We start from the raw sequence: 17,707 nt of genomic DNA, 5'->3' as shown, positions 1-17,707 counted from the left end.
TTTTTTTGTTTGTTTGTTTGCTCTCGAAGGAGTCTGTTGGGATTTACACTAACAAAGGGTTCAACAGTCTATGTTTGTTTAGGGAAACGAATTTGCAATTCTATAATGATACACATTTTTTCAAAGTCCTGTGCCCTTGGCTTGTATCTTCATCTTCCACATTTGCAGACCTTTGTGGGTTTCTGCTTCTGGGTTGCACATTGACCCTTGGAAATTCCCTGTTGCTTGAGTCAAACATCACACATGCAGAGCCTGAGCACTATGGTATAACCAGTGCTGTATCTGAAGTCACAGAAGCAAAGAGCCTTTCCCTAAGCTGACAGATGCCAGAAGTGATTTGACCACCCACAGGTGCCAGGCTACTCCAGAGGAGAGAAGGGTGGTGTTGGAGAAAGAAATGGAATGGATAGAAGATACTGCTGTGAGCCTTCAAAACTGATCTTAGACTACCAGAGCTAAGGGAGTCACCAAAGACAACCTTATTTTTCTGCTTAGAAGTCATTCCCTTTTGCTGTAGGATAAGAAAGATATTAGAGAAGCAAATGCAGCTTCCCAGTCAGAAGTGATTTTCCTGTAGCTGGAAGAGACTTTAGGAGAAACTGCAAATTATTTCTTCAGTAAGAGCCCTGTTCTGTTCTGTGGAAAAAAAAAAAAAAAAGATGTGTGAAGCTCTCAGCAAGCAAGCACAAAGTTAGCCATTGCCCTTCAAACCCCAGTGATTCCACCGAGTCACAGCCCTCCAAAACTCAGCAGAGCCCAGGCACGGCTCGCGCCACTCCCTTGCTGGCGTTCTGCATCCACGGTGGCACTGATGGATTTGGCTTCTTAGGGGCCAGATCCACCTATTAATTGGCATTGGGGTGGCATTGTAGGCTGTCAGCAGCCCCAGCTACCAGCTGGGAGGATATAATTGTATTGTAAACGCCAGGCACGAGGGTGATGGATACGCGCGTCTCTGTGGTCTGACTGCTGCGATGTGCGGGGCAAGGCATCCTCTAATTCGCCACCAAGAGGGTCTCTAGCACTGAACAGCCTCTCTTAAATCAAAGTGTTCAATTCTGCTGAAGGTGGGCGCAGGGAGGGGAGAGCTGGAAGAAACAAAGTAAGACAATAAAAAAAAATCAATAGCGCTTCCCTATAAAAGAGACCGAGCTCTGCAGAATTTGCTTCCACTTGATGCCAGAGGTGCCAATTTGGCAAATTAATTTAAGGCTAGATTGAAAACTCAGCTGATAGTCGGGGTCTGGGGACAGCAGCAGTGTCCATTTGTGGAGCTTTGGCCACCAGTGCATGTAGAGCACTTTGAAGCATGAGAGCTGTGAGTGCCACAAGTGGTGGCTCCAGCTTCCACCTCGTGTCACAGTGCTTGGCACCCTCCTGCCATGTCCCCTCTCATGCAGGGCACTGCTGGCCCTGCCACATACACGGCCCTGCTCCTGCTGACCTTGATTTCTCCACACCCAATGGCCAGTGTTGGCCTGTGGTCTGCAACTCATCCTTTTGGAAAGAGGTGGATGGTGACCACATTGCATCCCATGCCTAGGAGAAGCTCCATGGTGTTTGTGCTCTTGGGAGAGCCTGTAAGCTCTGCCCTGGTGGTTGTTTACCAAAGAGGGTCACAGAGCTGTGGCCTGGGCCATTGTGGGTTCTCAGTCATTAGCCCCCAGTAACGCCCTTGTCTGCTGGGGAAGAGATGGATGTGAGGGGACACAGAGACCCATCAATCCCACAGCACGTTCAGGGTCTCTGCATTTCGTGCCCTCTAAAGCAAAGCTACTGAAGGTCTAAGGCCGTATGAGGTCAGATCTGTGGACACAAACTTCCAGTGCCCTGCACAGGATGTGTGAAAAGTTACCAGATCACTATGGGGTTTTTTTTTGTTGTTTTTTTTTTTTTTTTTTTTTTTTTTAACGCGAGGAAACTATTTGCAATATATAGTTTTGCTATCAATAATTTCAACAACAACTACAACAACAAAAAAAATCAATTTATTGTGTAACTTCCACAGGGTTACCTGAGCCAAAATTTTCATTCAATGGTATTTAAAGTTAGGGCTCTAGAAACCCACCTGAAAGAAGATGATCTGGTTAGCCCTTTTTGATCCTTGTGGGTCCCTTCAAACTCAGGATATTCTGTGATTCTAACACTTTCAAGTGAAAAATTCCAGTCTCCTTCAATTTTTCCTCTAGCCCATGAGGCATCCTCCTTGTTCAGCCACAAATTTGTAGCTTCAGGCTTTCCCGTAAGACCAGACTTCTCCAGTGGCACATCAGAGGTGTGTGTGACCACCCCACACTGAACTATTAATCCTTCTGTTTCCACAGCATCTGTATTAGACATTATTCAGGTAGTTCATTAAATATTCAGAATCTTACAGTTCTTTTTTTCTTCATACATGAAAAAAAAATAAAAATAAAAATAAGTTATTAATTACTAATCTGAATAGGAATAGCAGATTTCTTTGCTCTTTGAATCTATCTGTCAGATGCCACAAGAAGAGGAGTTTCAGGATCATGCAGAGCCAGCCAGCACAAGTCAGAGTTCAAAGCCACTGTGTGAATCCTGGTAGCAGCAGGTGCTTATTGTGGTCTGGTATCAGGTGCACTCATAGTCATGGTATTAATGTGGTGCTCGTCTATGACCCATCATTATACAGCTAATGACCCTGCTGCAGAATGGGATTTGTTCTTCATGACCTGAGGAAAATGAAGGAAAGTAGTGAGGAATTTCTGAGTATTTATTTTCTTCTAGGAAAATACTGCATTTTTAATAAAGCTTCTTCTTGCGGCCCTGCTGGGAAGAAACTGAAGAATTTTTAATCTCCTCAGAAGAATTTGCAATATTCTCAGCTGCACTTTCCCACAGGATTATCAAATGCTGATCAAGAAATCTGATTATTGGTGCCAAAACAATATTCAAAGATTAAAAAAAGACAAGGGTTTAGCTTTCATAAAACTAGAATTTCATACAATTATTTCGGTTGGAAAAGACCTTTAAGACAGAGTCCAACCATTCCCCCAGCACTGCCAAGGCCACCACTAGCCCATGTCCCTGAGTGCCACATGGGTTCTAAACTCCCCCAGGGATGGGGACTCCAACACTGCCCTGGGCAGCTGGGATCATGTTCAGATCACACAAGTACTTCCCTGTCTAAGGAGAGAAAGTCTTTGAGGGGTTTCACCTCTCAGACTGTGTTTGTTTAAAAAAACAAAACAAGCCTCGAGCACAGATTGTTTATTTGCACTTCTTAAATGCAGTAGAACTCCTTAAAAGTAGAAAAACCCTCCCCAAGCCAAGGACTGTCTGCCCTAACGTGGACAGAGAACAGAAAACACACCAAAGGTAGTTTGGAGAGGATTCTGCAGACCCCAGATTTCCAGCACAATATTAGAGGGAAGTTCTGTCTGGGACTTGATGGGGAGCATGTGAGGTTGGGATTTGGTGAAGCCTGGGACATACGATTGATGTTTGCCCTACACAGTTTGGTATCTCCTCAAAATCCTCTTCCCTCTGCACTAGGGGATGGAAGACTCAGTAGGAAGGCAAGAGACAGCTTAAATCTGCTCTTTGAAATCCTGAAACTGCACAGAAAAATCTCTTTTAGTCTTGAAGACAAAGCCACCTTCCTCAGGATATTCACTGGAGAGATGGCATTTAACCAACTGCACATGGATATATCTTTGGATGTAAATGTCCCTGGGACTGCAAAGGAGAAGCTTAGGGGGCAAATGACCACCTTAGTAACAGGTAAAATCTCTGCCAGGCCTGGAAAGAGTTCACTTTGGCTCATGTGCCTTAGTTGCCGTGATGTTGAGAGTGAATCTCAATTTGACCTCCTGAAATTGAATATTCACTTCAGCCTAGATTTGCAAAGCTGTTTGTTAATGCGCACATACAGGGCTGTTTTCTCCAGGGTTTTAAAAAAAAAACTCATTTCAATGTAAAATTCACAGGATCAAATTGAAATTTATTTTGAGAAGGTTAACATTACTGATTTTCAGGCTCAGACAATCACTTCCATGTCAGATTGTAATTACACCGTTTTGTGCATCAGCTGCATGCATGGTATGGGGAAAAAAAAAAGTAAGATAATGCAGTTTCTTTCAGCTACAGAAAGGACCTTTGTACTGTCCTTCCCTTGAAATCCCCCACACTGAAAGGAAAAAAGTGATTTATTTCCATCAGCCTGACAGTATGAGCTAACACATTAATTGCATAAAGACATTTCTCTTGCCCAAAGTTTTGTTTGATTTTTACTTGCAATTGTCTGCTAGGTGTCTGCATAGCATTTTCTCTTCCCTGCAGCAGTTTTCACTGCCATAAAAATCTTGCTTCTGTTAAATAGCAACATTAAAATATTGTAGTGCTGACCTTAATGGTTTACAACATTCAGCTAAGGAGCTCGAGTCTCTAAAGTAAGAGTAAAGCACACAGTAAAAATTTATCTATGGAGAATTAAAGCCTCAGAAGACTGAGAACCGTGGTGTAATTTCAACCCTTTTTGTACCTCCATGGGTGTGGGTGGGAGGTTTGCAAGAATCCAGTCATGTAGGACTGAAGTGGGCAAGGATTTGGGCCCAGATATCCCATCACTGACAGAGGCAGCAGGGTGGGATGTGTGAGATAATTTCACACTGGTGGAGCATCCCTGTCCTTGTGGGCAGAGCTGAGCTCAAAACATCCCCGAATCGGGAAGGGACAATTCTTTCTGCTTGCTTTGTCCTGGCCTACAAGGCGATGTAAGATGAAAATGGAGACTAAATATCATATCCTTAATGTTATTTAATATTTTATTAGGTTAAATGGACACACATTGTGTACTTTGTAAAATACTCAGCAGAGACTGGATATTTTTGCATAGCATTTAAAGGATAGTACAGCAGGGCTTGTAGCAAAATTTTGCTGCAAGGGATTCCCAGTAATCAACAAGCTTGTTTCTTTTGGGGCTTTTTGTTTTGTTTTGTTTTGTTTTGTTTTGTTTTGTTTTGTTTTATTTTGTTTTCCAAGGAGCACCAGATATAAGGGGAATAAACTGTTTGAACTGTACTGTCATTTTTGTTTTAGAGACCCCCTCAAAAGGATGCACACCTACCTATTCCCCCAAAATCTGGCAGGAGACTCTGTTCAGCTGCATGGAGAGACTTATGAAGCCTTGGAATGACTATCTAATCCAAGACCCCTGCAGGGACACCTTCCCCTATTCCAGGTTGCTCCAAGCCCTGTCCCACCTGGCCTTCAACCCTTCCAAGCATGGGGCAGCCACAGTTTCCAGAATAATTTAGGCAAATCATGATAATATTTTCTGTAAATTCAAAAGCAGGGGATCCACAATGCTGTGAATTATTTAGTTTGGCCCAATTGCCATTGGAAATGCTTACAGGAACCTGAAAGACCATGGAAAAAGAAAAGCAGCAGAGTGTGACCCCTCTTCACAAGGCCTCATTTTAATATTAGCACAGCAGACTCAGGGGCTGACAAGAGCTAAGTCTTCCTTCCAACAAAATAACCTTAAGAGCTGTAATTTTTTATCAAGTAGTAGAAAATCATCATTGTCACACAGACAAATTCTGCTCCTTCAGGTTCTACAGCAGCTGAGTATCCAAAAAAAAAAAAAAAAACCAAAAAAAAAAAAAAAAACCCCAAAAAAAAAACCCCAAAAAAACCACAGATAAGCTTGATCCCAGCACAGCTCAGTTAACAGGACTTTTTCTGCTGGACCCACAGTGCTTGAGCAAGGACAGGTAATCATAACCCTAACCCAGCTCCCACTGAAAATGATGGAAAAATGTTCCAGGTAGGCTTCTTCTCTCCTCCATGAAGTGTTTCACAATATGGCAATAGTGACCAGTGCTGCTTCCCTTTGCTACAGCACCTTTAAAGAGCAGACTATAATTCATTATGAGAAAACAACAATCATATTGCTTCACATAGAAAGATAAAAGCCTTCCTTTGCAGCAATGAAACTCAGATGTCTTGAGCAATGTGTGTAGCTTAAGGGGTTTTTTTTGACAGTGCAATATTGTATATAATAACAATTACCAATGACCTCTATTAGGTTGTCCAGTCTCATTAAGGCCAATACATTTGGTACCTGCCACTGCCAATTTGCTTCAACAGAGGTTTTATTCAGTGGATATGATAGAGCTGTAAAGCAATCTTTTTTCATTTAAATAGTTTAATTGAGGAATGCTATCAGATGTTTCAAAATTTAATGCATACAACAATTTGCTTCTCCTATCTCTTTTCTGAGTTTAGTTTGGAGAAAATGACATCTGATTCTTATAGAAAGAAGGCAATTACATTTTGGAGCCTGCCTGCCTGTATTGCATATGTTTTTAAACATAAAAAGAAATTCTTAATATGTAATTGTCAGGTAATAAAAAGGAAAATATTTTACTTTGCATTTATGAAGTAATTTTTCAAAAGCATAAGGGAATTGCATGTTAACGTTTTTCGTTTATTACCACACTCCTAATGCTGCACTGTTTTTACAAGTTTAGATTAAAAAAAACAGGCAGATCTGATGCTCGTGTATTAGTATGGTAATACCCTATAAAGTAATTAGGACAGAGGAAACTGCAAAGGTTTGTCAGTTCCAATAAGCCTACGCCCACTCTAGGGCATCACAGAAACCCACTGGGAGTTTCTCCACTGTATTTTATGGGCCCCAACTCTTAACTTAATCGTCTGAGGAACTTCAGTCTTGGCTTATCCATTTCATAAAATGTTTTCTCCACAATTTCTCCTTCTTCACCTGGATTATAAACCTTGAAGACCCACACAGCTGCCATTAAAATTTTTTCCCTTTTGCAGGGGAATGATGGAATCATAAATTCATTGAATAGTTTGGATTGGGAGGAACCTCCAAAGGTCATCTGGTTCCAACCCACCTGCAATGAGTAAGGACATCTTCAACTTGACCAGGTTGTTCAGAGCCTCATCCAGCCTGACCTTGAATTTTTTCCAGGCATGGGATAGGGACAACATCTCTGGGCAACCTGTGCCAGTTTCACCACCCCTCATTATAAAATCCTTCCTTATACATTATGGAAATTAACACTCTCTTAGTATAAAATCCTCACCCCTCATCCTATCACAAGAGGATGGAGCAGAGCTGTGCCACTGTCACTTCATGGAGGTGAGCACTGCAGTGATATCCCAAAAAGGTTCACTCTCCTCTGCTGTGGGCCTTTTCCACTTCTGGCTTCAAACTGGACAACTTGATCCAACATGCTACAAAAAATAGTCTAGTCATAATTCAAGTAACTGCTCAGTGAAAAAAGGTGAATTTTTTGTTTCAGAAATTAGCCTCAAAGATCCTACACTGCAGGACCAGGAGCCCTGAGCTGTAAGTAAAATGCTACAGAGCCTTCCTCCCATTTGTTTGTTGTACTTTGATTTTATGGAGTTGACCTTGCTTCTCTTTTTCTGCACAATACCACTCAGCTCTCTTAAACATGTATGAAGGGCTGGATTGCAGTTTCATTAAATACTTACCTGTGTTTATATTAAGTTATTATTGCCTCATAAAACAAATGCTTGAATATAATCCCAGTTAGTAAAGAAGGACTGAACTTCATCAGGGCATGGTGAATCCTGATTCCTCCTTGGCTTCTCAGTTGGAACTAAGCCACATTTAAATCTCTGTCAAATTTGGTGCACAGATCAGCTAGAAAAATACAAACCCAAGTATTAAAAATACCGAGGGATTTCATTCATCTTTGATGTAATTCTTTGCAATTTTTCTAATGGGAAGTGAAAGGACAGGGGAAGGGGAAAGGAAAGAGGAAGGAGATGGAGAAGGGTGCTTCCATCTCTGGAGTATGGGACATCTCCAGCTTCTCTCAGGTCTTGTCCCCTGCAAAGTCATTCCAGCTGTGCCTGGAGCTCTCATGTGCTGCTGTCGTCAAAGACATGACATGGGGAAACCCAAGGACTTTTTTTTAAATGCCTTTGGATAAAAAACACTCCTTGGGAGGGAACCTGAGCTGGCAGTGTAAAAAGGAAATAACCTGTTTTCCACAGAGGGGGTGAATTATGGGCAGCATCTGCTAAGATTACCCACATGCTAAGATAACCCACCTGCCAAGATAACCCATCCCATCCCTGCTCTTCCCTGTAGGTCAGCATTTTGCCATTAGGGGTGTCACAATACTGTGAAAAATCCTCCAAAAACCCTGTGAACCATATTCAAACCCTCACAGGCAAACCTGGCTGAACTGATGAGGTGCCTGGGCCACCCCCAGACTCTCAGAGGAATTAAGGGTCTCACTGAAAAGACTGTCAAAGCCCTGGAGCTGCTTGCCTAGGGAAACAATGCACCTCCAACACTGGTAAGGCACACTCACAAGCATGGCTTAGGTCCAGCTCTTCTCACCCAAGGCCAAGGTCATACACTGAATGGCTTTCTAAGGTTCTTTCCAGCCTTGCTTGCTGTGCTTGTCTGAGTTGAAGCAGAAAAGCCAGGACAGCAGCTGAGCAGGCATCATCCTGAGTGGACACAGCAGCGTCCGACGGGCACGGCGGCTGTTTTACAGACTGGCTGGTACCTCCTGACTTAGTGCCACTTAGTGCGAGATTAATGCCATGTGAACACAGCTCGTGTCCCCAGCTGGGATTTCCTACAACTTACTGCTCATGCCTTGCTGGCAGCAAGAGCAACAAGCTTTCAGTTTACTGTTGGAGGTCAAGGTAAAGTGATTTCAATTAGAAGAGGATCACGTAGGTCTCAATCCAATGCGGGCAGGTTGTGTAACACTGGCAGCATGAAGAGGAGAGTCATTTATTCGTTTCTTAGCTGCATGGTTTGGGATTTCATTTTCCTCTCAGTTTTTACAGTCTGCCTTGTTCCTTTTACTATTTAAAGGGTAATACAAAAAGGTATTTAGGGTTCATAGTTCCTTCCCTTTCATTGGGAGGTGGTTTGAACCCCAGTGATTACCAGTAATGAACTAGAGGAAGAAAGAGGAAGCAAAGATGGAAAATGAATATTCAGCTGACCAGTTCCTTCCCCTGGTGACATTTGCTTCTGTGTCATGCAGCTGCATTTAAAAACCCCACACATATTTACATGCCTCTAAGAGGAAGGGTATGTGTTTGTTGCCCTGTTAAAAACCAAGCACGTATTTACATGTTTTGCTGAATTGGGGCCATATACCCTTCTTTTTCCTTGACACTGAGGGCAACCCTTTGTTTCTGCTGGTCAAACAAAACAGAACACACACACACACACACAAAAAAAAAAAGAGGAGGCCAGGGAAAGAAAATGTATTTATTAAATGGTTCTATAAATAAAAAAGCTGGGAAGATATAGGAGGCTCTGATCTCTGAGGGGTGATGGCAAAGTGCTACTGATAAAGTGGCTACGATTCAGATCAATAGCAAACAAGACAGGCAGGTGAATTTCCCCTTTGATCTTCATTCCCCGTGCAGCCTGAGTTGGTCTGACTCTGCCACACAAATTACAGCTCTATGCAGGGACAAAAAAGCAGTTTGCTTGGCTTTTTGCTTATTGCACAAGTGGATTGGGTGGCAAATTATAAGTGTCGCTTGTTATCATTTCAAAAAGACACTGGAAAATGGTGGATCCAGCACTTTAACCTGATGTGTTGACATTTTGTGTGTCAGCAGGGTATTATAGGGTTGATACATAGATCAGTGCTAAAAAGCTTTAATAAAAAAAGATTAAATCTGGAAGAAGGAAATAAAGCTCAGAGCAGGTTCACCTGTAAATGTATAAATATAGAGTAGGGAAATTTGAGATGGCAAAGTATTGGTGGGAGACGATGCTTTGCAAGCCAAAACTGTAGTTTTGGCCTCAAAAGCTGTGCTGTAGCCTCCTCTGCCCTACTATTCACTTGGGAAAAAATCACATCAACCTGTGCTTTACTCTCTCCAACAATCAAGTAGGCATGGCTGAGAAGAGCTTTGAAAACTCAGCAAAGGAGGTGACTTGTGACATTCCTGTCACAAACCTGGAATTCAGCAGCCTGGATGAGACCAGCTGGCTAAATCAAAGTGAGCTCAAGCTCACTTTCATGTTGGAAACCACTTTTCTCAAAACTCTAAGGGGCTGCATAAAAGGGATTTGAACTTTTCAAGAAGAATGGGTGGTACTGCTCTTATTGTAAAGAGCTGGTGAGTGTTTTTTGCCTTCATGTTTTCACCTCAGTGACAAGGGCAGGAGGGACACTTTGCAGATCTAGCCTTACTTCACAAAACCAAGGATGTATCAGATCAAATCACAGAATTTTTGAGGTTGGAAAAGTGCTCTAAGATCATTGAGTCTAACCATTCCCCCAGCTCTGCCAAGGACACCACTAACCTATGTCTCACACATCCACATCCACGTGGCTTTTGAATCCCTGCATGGATGGAGACTCTACCACTCCTTTGGACTGCCTGTTCCAGGGCTGGACAACCCAATCCATGAAGGAATTTTCCCCATATCCTCTCCTGGTGCAACCTGAGGCCGTTCCCTCTCCTCCTGTCCCTATTCCTGGAGCAGAGCTGTCCCCCCGGCTGTCCCCTCCTGTCAGGAGCTGTGCAGAGCCACAAGGTCCCCCCTGAGCCTCCTTTGCTCCAGGCTGAGCCCCTTCCCAGCTCCCTCAGCTGTTCCTCATCAAATATGTGCATAAGAGAACAGATTGTACACAACATTTTCAGGGCTGCAAGGTTGGATGCCCACCTGAGCCCTTGAGTTTGGACTGGGAGCTGCATCAAGGTGATGCCAACTCAGGGCAGTGTGGGTTAAGAGTTGCTGTCTTTTCTGCAGTGCAAAACCTGTCACAGACAATGAAGGCATTAGGGATAGGGAGAGGCCTACAAGCCATATGGACCACCTTCCATCCAGTAAATCCACCCCTGTGGTCCCACCCTTGCTGGATGAGGCCTCATCCACATAGAAAAGCTGTTAAACCATAAAATACTGGCTTCCCATATGTTCTCATTTTTATCAGCCAGTCTGTTGCAGGAAGAACTTCCCTCTGACAGGACTGATAGTTCCTTAAAAAATAAACAATGATATTGCAGCTTCTATGCCCTCTACTGCTGTTCAACTTCCCATCCAGCTGTTTTAATTGTTTTAAAATTAAGTGTACACCATGGGTAGTTTAAACTTGGAATTTGCTGTTGACTGGGTCTAATGAGTCAGTGATATCCACTTAAACGTATGTCACGCTACAGGTTTCTGTGCAATCATGGGACAATCTCCCATTTATTTTCACATAATTTTTGAGCTGGTTGTTCCTTCTTTCCTTTCTGAGTTCCAGGCATCCCAGAGATACTTGCAGATCTGTGTCTAGTTTTTAGTTGAAGAACAGACATGGTTAATGGAAAACAAACCACATTTTCCAGATACAGTGTCCTGCGTGTGAATACAACTGCAATTCGTTCATCATCCAATATTTAATACCAATCCTCCTCTTGTTGCACTCCCTCCACTCACAGCTGGTAGAAGCTGGAATTTTTCACCTGATGGAGTTTCTACTCACTTTATTTTTTTAAACAAGTGACCAAGAAGGTTATTAGAAGAGACGTCCTGCAAAGAGTGATTAGCAGAGTATAGCAAACTACATAGGATAAAAACCCGTCCAGAGAACTTGTGAAAACACAGACTTATCTTTTCCTCCCTGGGGTGCACAACCCCATTTTTCCAGGGTGAAATCCAGATGTAACTAAAGTAGCCTCAAACCCTGGCAAGGAATGATCCTGCCTTCCCATGTACCCTGCAGACCATTCTAGAAACATCATTATCTTGTTCCCTACAACCCCTTCCAGGGATTTCTAAGCCACTTTGCTGAGTTGATGAGATTTACTAGGAGCACATTTTCTTCTTGATCTTCCCAATTCCTGTTCTCTACATTAAGTTTCAATTTTCTGTGCTATTTGCTGGTGGTAACATAAAGGGAAATGGAGCTGGAGTTCCTTGGTATCACCATAAAAAGGTGAGATGGTGGTTGAACTTTAGGATCACGTCAGAGGAAAACTGATTTTCAATCTACATTTCTGAATATGCACATTACAGACCAAGTGTCACATAAATAATGCCTCCAATTAAATGATGTGCAGTGCTCGTCCACATGAGTAAAAATGGAAAGAGTTTTTATTCAGTCCAATTTTAATCAAATTCTACTGAACAGCATTTCTATGGCCTATTTAAAATTTAAACAAAGACAGAATAGCTCCCTCTATATCTATACCCTCTTACTATTGTCACAAGGAAAGAGCAAGTAAAAGCTAAAAGAAACCCTTACAATCCCATTGACACTGACCAGATGCAAGCTGTACAGATATTTTAACCTCACTAAATAACGGTTTGAAATGCCTTTTCCTTCTATTTGGGGTTCTAAAGAGCCTGATGAAATGATACCTGGAGAAAGTGGCCAGTCCTATTGTTTGTGAGATACCTATGTGGATTCTTAATAGCAATTTTGAACACTAAGCAGTTGCCCTGCTGCCTGTTGTGAGATTCTCAAAAGTCTGCTCCAAAGTGAAAGAGACAAAAGAGAATGAATGAAATCAAATTGAGTTGTAGCAGGAGACAGATGGGACCCACTCACTAATGCAACCTGGCCTATTCATGGTATTCTCTTCCATGCAGAACAAGGTTCTAGTACTTGGAACTAAGATTAAAACAATATATAGTTCTGAAGTCTGGCTTTACACTGATGTTTGTGCTCCACAAGGAATGTGTTTAAATTGAAAACTTGAGTGGTTTCTTTTTTTTTTTTCTTTTAATTATTTCTCTTTCCTGGTAAAACCTGGTAACTCAAACTGAAATGTTGTAATGGGGATTGGGCTGATCTTTTAGTGGCAAAGTTTTCTTGGAGGTACTCAGAAGTGAAATTCAAAAGTCTCTGACTAGCAGGGCTCTAAGGAACTGCCAGCTGGACCTCACCAAACTCTATCTGCCTTTTGTATAATGTCAGACTTTCTGCTTAACACACAAGATAGATGTGAAATATGAGGGGAAAAAATCTAATGGCTGATACCCCAAACATGAAAGAAAGCTTCAGTGTTCAATATTAATTTGGTTTATGGAAAATCATTGCCCTCTTCCAAGGCATTTGCTGCTGGTTATCTCATATGTGCTGCTGGGGAGGTTGGCTTTTATTAGCAGTGCCAAAATTTAACATCCAAAATCAAAGCTTTTCCTTCTTGGTTAACATCTTTGAGACTGAAATTTGTGGACAGTAAGTAGCAAAACAGATTCCTTCAGCTAAACTCTGTTTTCTGTCATGTTATTCCTTTGCAGGGCCAACCACGTGGTTGTGGTTTTCCCACAGAATTGTATTCATGGTACCAAGATGCAAAATAAGGAGCTCCATCGGGAATTAGTTGCAGCAGGTCTTGCTGCTCCTCATCCTCAGAATGTCGGAGGGTTGGGGCACGACTGTTATGGAGCCAGGCTGGAAGAGTTGGGGTTCTTCAGGCTGGAAGAGTTGGGGTTGTTCAGGCTGGAGAAAAGAAGGCTTCAGGGAGATCTCAGAGCCCCTGCCAGTGCCTAAAGAGGCTCCAGGGGAGCTGGAGAGGGACTTGGGGCAGGGGAAAATGGCTCCAAATTGTCAGAGGGCAGGTTTAGATTAGCTACTAGGAAGGAATTCTTTCCTGTGACAATGATGAGGGGCTGACACAGGTTTCCTGGAGACATGGTAGAAATCCCACCCCTGGAAGTGTCCAAGGTCAGGTTGGATGGGGTTTTGAGCAACTCAGTGTAGTGAAACTGTCCCTGCCTGTGGGAGGGAGGTTGGAGTAGATGACCTTTAGAAGTGACTTTCAACCCAAACCAGTCTGGGGTTCTACAGCTGCTGTTCCTGACACTTATAAAGAAAGCCAGAAGTCTTAGCAAACCCTCATAAAGTACTAGGGCAACCACAGGCGTCATCTGGCTGACCATTCAGCAGTCAGCTGGAGCTAAAACAGGGTCTAGGCAATGAATGGTGGAGGACTTGCAGAGCCTGATTTGTAGAACATCTCCTTGCCAGCCGTGCCTCATTTGCAGTGCTCTGTCATGATTGTGTGTCATATTTAGCAGAAAAATCAAGCTGCTGGCCGCTGTTGGATGGCTGTGTAAGAGAGAATTTCAGTTTCTAAACTGCCTGATTTTTCCATTTCCTGATGACCTTCCCAGTGTAAAAAAAACCACCAAAACTCATTCACAACATATTGCATTTAATCAAACTTATGCAGGAGAGAGTGAGTTGGTGTGTTTGTTTGTTTCATTTCGTACTTCCAAATTCCACCCATGGAGAAATCTTGCTGGTAGGGAAGATAAACAAACAACCAACCAAACAACCCAAACACTGGGCCTCTAGGAGCTGTTGTTATTTATTTCCACAATTAGCAGTCGAGTTCTGGTGCTGTGCCCAGAGAACTCCTCTCATTTTTCAGTGTGTCATTCTGTGCACAATATGCTTTTAGGAATTGAGGATTAAGGCGGCTGATTGTGGGTGGTTTATGAAACTTTTTATGGGAAGCCATATAGCCAAACCTTTAGAGAATCAGACCATCATTTTAATGGGCTTATGTTGTGTACAAGACTGTTCAGTAAGATATTCGCACAGTACACAGCATCTTGATAAAGAACTTGGATTAATCAGGGATGCTGTTGCCAATGGATGGTGTGGGTTGTTTTCTGAATTAGCTGTAAGTAGTGCTGAAAACAGCCTGGGGGTGGCTGCCCATCCTCCTTAAGGACACTGAAGCAGATTCTAGTAGGGAAACATCTACACATGAAGCTGTGAAATAAACTTAATAGACACCCTCTCTATAGAGAGGCAGAGTGAACTCATCAGAGACATTCTCTCTTAAGTCCAGTGTGACCAGTTTACTCATCAGGAAGAGGTCAACAAAATCTGTTTGCATTTTAATTGCCAATATGAAAACCACACATTTCTACTTACCTGCAGGAAAGCAGAGATTTCGGAGAATGCAGTCACCTCATAAAAACTGCAAGCACTCGGCACCTTCCAGGATCCAGTCAAATACTTCAGCTGTGACACAGGGATGAGTATTTAAGGCAAGGATCTATAGCATAACATTCAGATTTACCAGAGATATCATTCTCTCCCAGGGTTGTTAAAGGTATTGATTAATCGCCTATTGTTAGTTATGGATTGATGAAGCTGCAATGTAAATACTGGCATTGTCATTTAGTCCATACAGATTTTAAGCTGAGCACTCAAATGTTTTATCTTTTTTTGTATTTGTAAATCAAGGGATTTTCATGCCATATTCCCACTGTGACATCTCTTAAACCCCTTTATGCATGATTTTGCATTAAGGAATATAAAATGAAACCTCATTTCTGACTGTGTTGCAGGTTGTGGGACCATCCTAATGTCCAGTTCCCTTTCAGGCAGTACTGGAGCTCTCTGAAGATCAACTTGTGATATGTAACAGGCAAATCACCTTTCAATATGTGCAAAGAGCAAAAGAGGTAAACCAAAGCAGGAATCATCCTCCCAGGATGAACAAAGAAGCCAATTTTCTGGATGGAGTTGAACCTCCAAATACACCTGGGAACTGAAGACCTGATGAACCCTGTTATGAATCCTATAAAGAAAAAAAAATAATTTTTTTATTGAGTGTCACCTACTTTCAACAATGTTATTGACACATTTGAAAGGACTTCTGGAAAACATTTCCAAGAGCCTTCAAGGTCAATCCACCATTATCATTAGCAAATTGTTGGAAGACACTCCATGCTGATTAACTGCCATCATATTTAATTAGTGCTTGAGTGGCACTTCATCCTGCTTATTGTCAGAAATCCCTTTATCTTCCTATTTGCATTGCAGAGTTTTTAATTAGGATATGTGTGGGGAATCTCTTAATGATCTCCTGTCTGCATATCCATCCAGGCTGTGCAGAAGGTTGCTCAGTTGTTTCTGCATCTCCAGAGGGTGCTTTGCCACCACAGGAGAAGAGAAACTTTTATCTCCTTGGCTGAGGCGTTGGGAATGTGAAGTTGCTTTGCTAGCAGCTCAGCCTGCCAGAGATGTGTCCAAGTGGGATACATCCAACAGGCTGGGAGCTATTGCACAAGGCTTCAGATTTGTCCAAAAGAAATATTTGTGTCCTATCACCCAACACAAAACTTCTCCAGGTGCAAATTCTTTTTGTCATACTCCATTACCAACAACTCTTTGTAGCAACATTTCCAGTAGCCTTAATATTCTGTTTGGTTTTTCCTTTAAATTCATCTTTTAATGGACCAAAAAGTGCCTTTGCTCAAGATCTCCTTGTTCCTCAGACTGACTGCCCTGAGACTTTCCAGTGAACAAATTTCTCAAAGTTTGTCTTGACATTAACCATAGATAGAAAAATCTCAGAAAAGGTAAGGGGCAGAGATAAAGAACAAAAAATAATTGTAGGAAGGTGGTCCTCTGTTATCAACAGAAAAGAGAGTTTTTGTCTTTGAGCTACCTGGTATGGAGAAGCTGTCCCTGCCCTTGGCAGGGGGGCTCAAATGCCATGATCTACAAGGTCTCTTCCAACCAAAACCGTTTTGTGATTCTGTGAAAAGTTCTCAACCACCTCTATGTTGGATTATGTGGTTATTTAGGTTTTTCCTCCAGCCAGTGAAGAAAAGAAACCCCAATGGAAAGCATTTCCTCTCCTCACCTTTGACATCCTCTTCCATGGGGTGAATCACCCTCTAAATCAATCTGCTTGCAGTGGAAGCTGAGACTGATAGATCCAAAGAAAACCTGAATCACGAGTGGGTTTTAGGACCCCACACTGCAAAGAGTGACTGGAAATTAAAATGCATTTCTGAGGAGAACAGAGAGGTATGAAGGCATCAGCACAAGTAAGGAGGCAATGACACATTCCTGAAGGAGCCTTAATGACAATCCTGAAGAGCAACAAACCTGACACTTGCCTGGCAATAACTTTACAGCTATTGCAATCACAGAGTCATAGAATGACTTGGGTAAGAAGTGACTCCTAAAGGTCCTCTCTTTCCAATCCTGCCATGGTCACAACCAATTCCACTAGACCAGGTTGCTGTCTGTGCCAGAAAGTTGTGTCAGAGCACCATTAAGAGGAGAAAAATCCTAAAATCCTCTTTGTTGGCATCAATAACCTCTTCCTTCTTCATCTTCTTCTTGGATTCCTGTGCTGACCACTCAGGCATCCCAAGACTTGTAAAGATGAAAGAGGTTTGCTGGAAGGCTCCACCAAATCACAGCTGGGCAGTTCAGTGGCAGCTGAGAAACAGAGGCAGTGTGTAGGTAATGCACACTAGAAGGAAAACAGTTTAAACTACTTGTACATGCTGATGGGTTCTGAATTAGACGTAACTCACTGGGACAAGATTTAGGCATTGCTACTGACAGCTCAATGTGCAGCAGAGGTCAAAAAAGTAAATAAGGCATTAGGTTCTGTTAGAAGGGGAGGGAGAATAAAGAGCAAATGTAAGGTTGTGGCTGTGCTGCATGCACAAAGGATTGAGCTTGTGCTAAAAATGCAGCTTTTGTTTCTTTGCTAACCTGCCCAAAATTGGGACCAGACGAGGGAAGAAAAGAGACACTGTCAACACCACTGATATTTCAGGAAAGGGGGAATCAAAAAGGATTTGCCAGTGCCCTTGTCCAGAGGATGCACCATGTACACACCACACCTTCTGGGTTCCAGAAGTTTCTGCCTCAAGGTAACTGGGGAAAATGTTGACATCATCTGGACTCTGGTATCAGGGATTCCC

This window comes from Lonchura striata, chromosome Z (genome assembly GCF_050655825.1).
Source record: "Lonchura striata isolate lonStrDom1 chromosome Z, ASM5065582v1, whole genome shotgun sequence".
Lineage (NCBI taxonomy): Eukaryota > Metazoa > Chordata > Aves > Passeriformes > Estrildidae > Lonchura > Lonchura striata.
Note: the sequence above shows the minus strand (reverse complement) of the source record.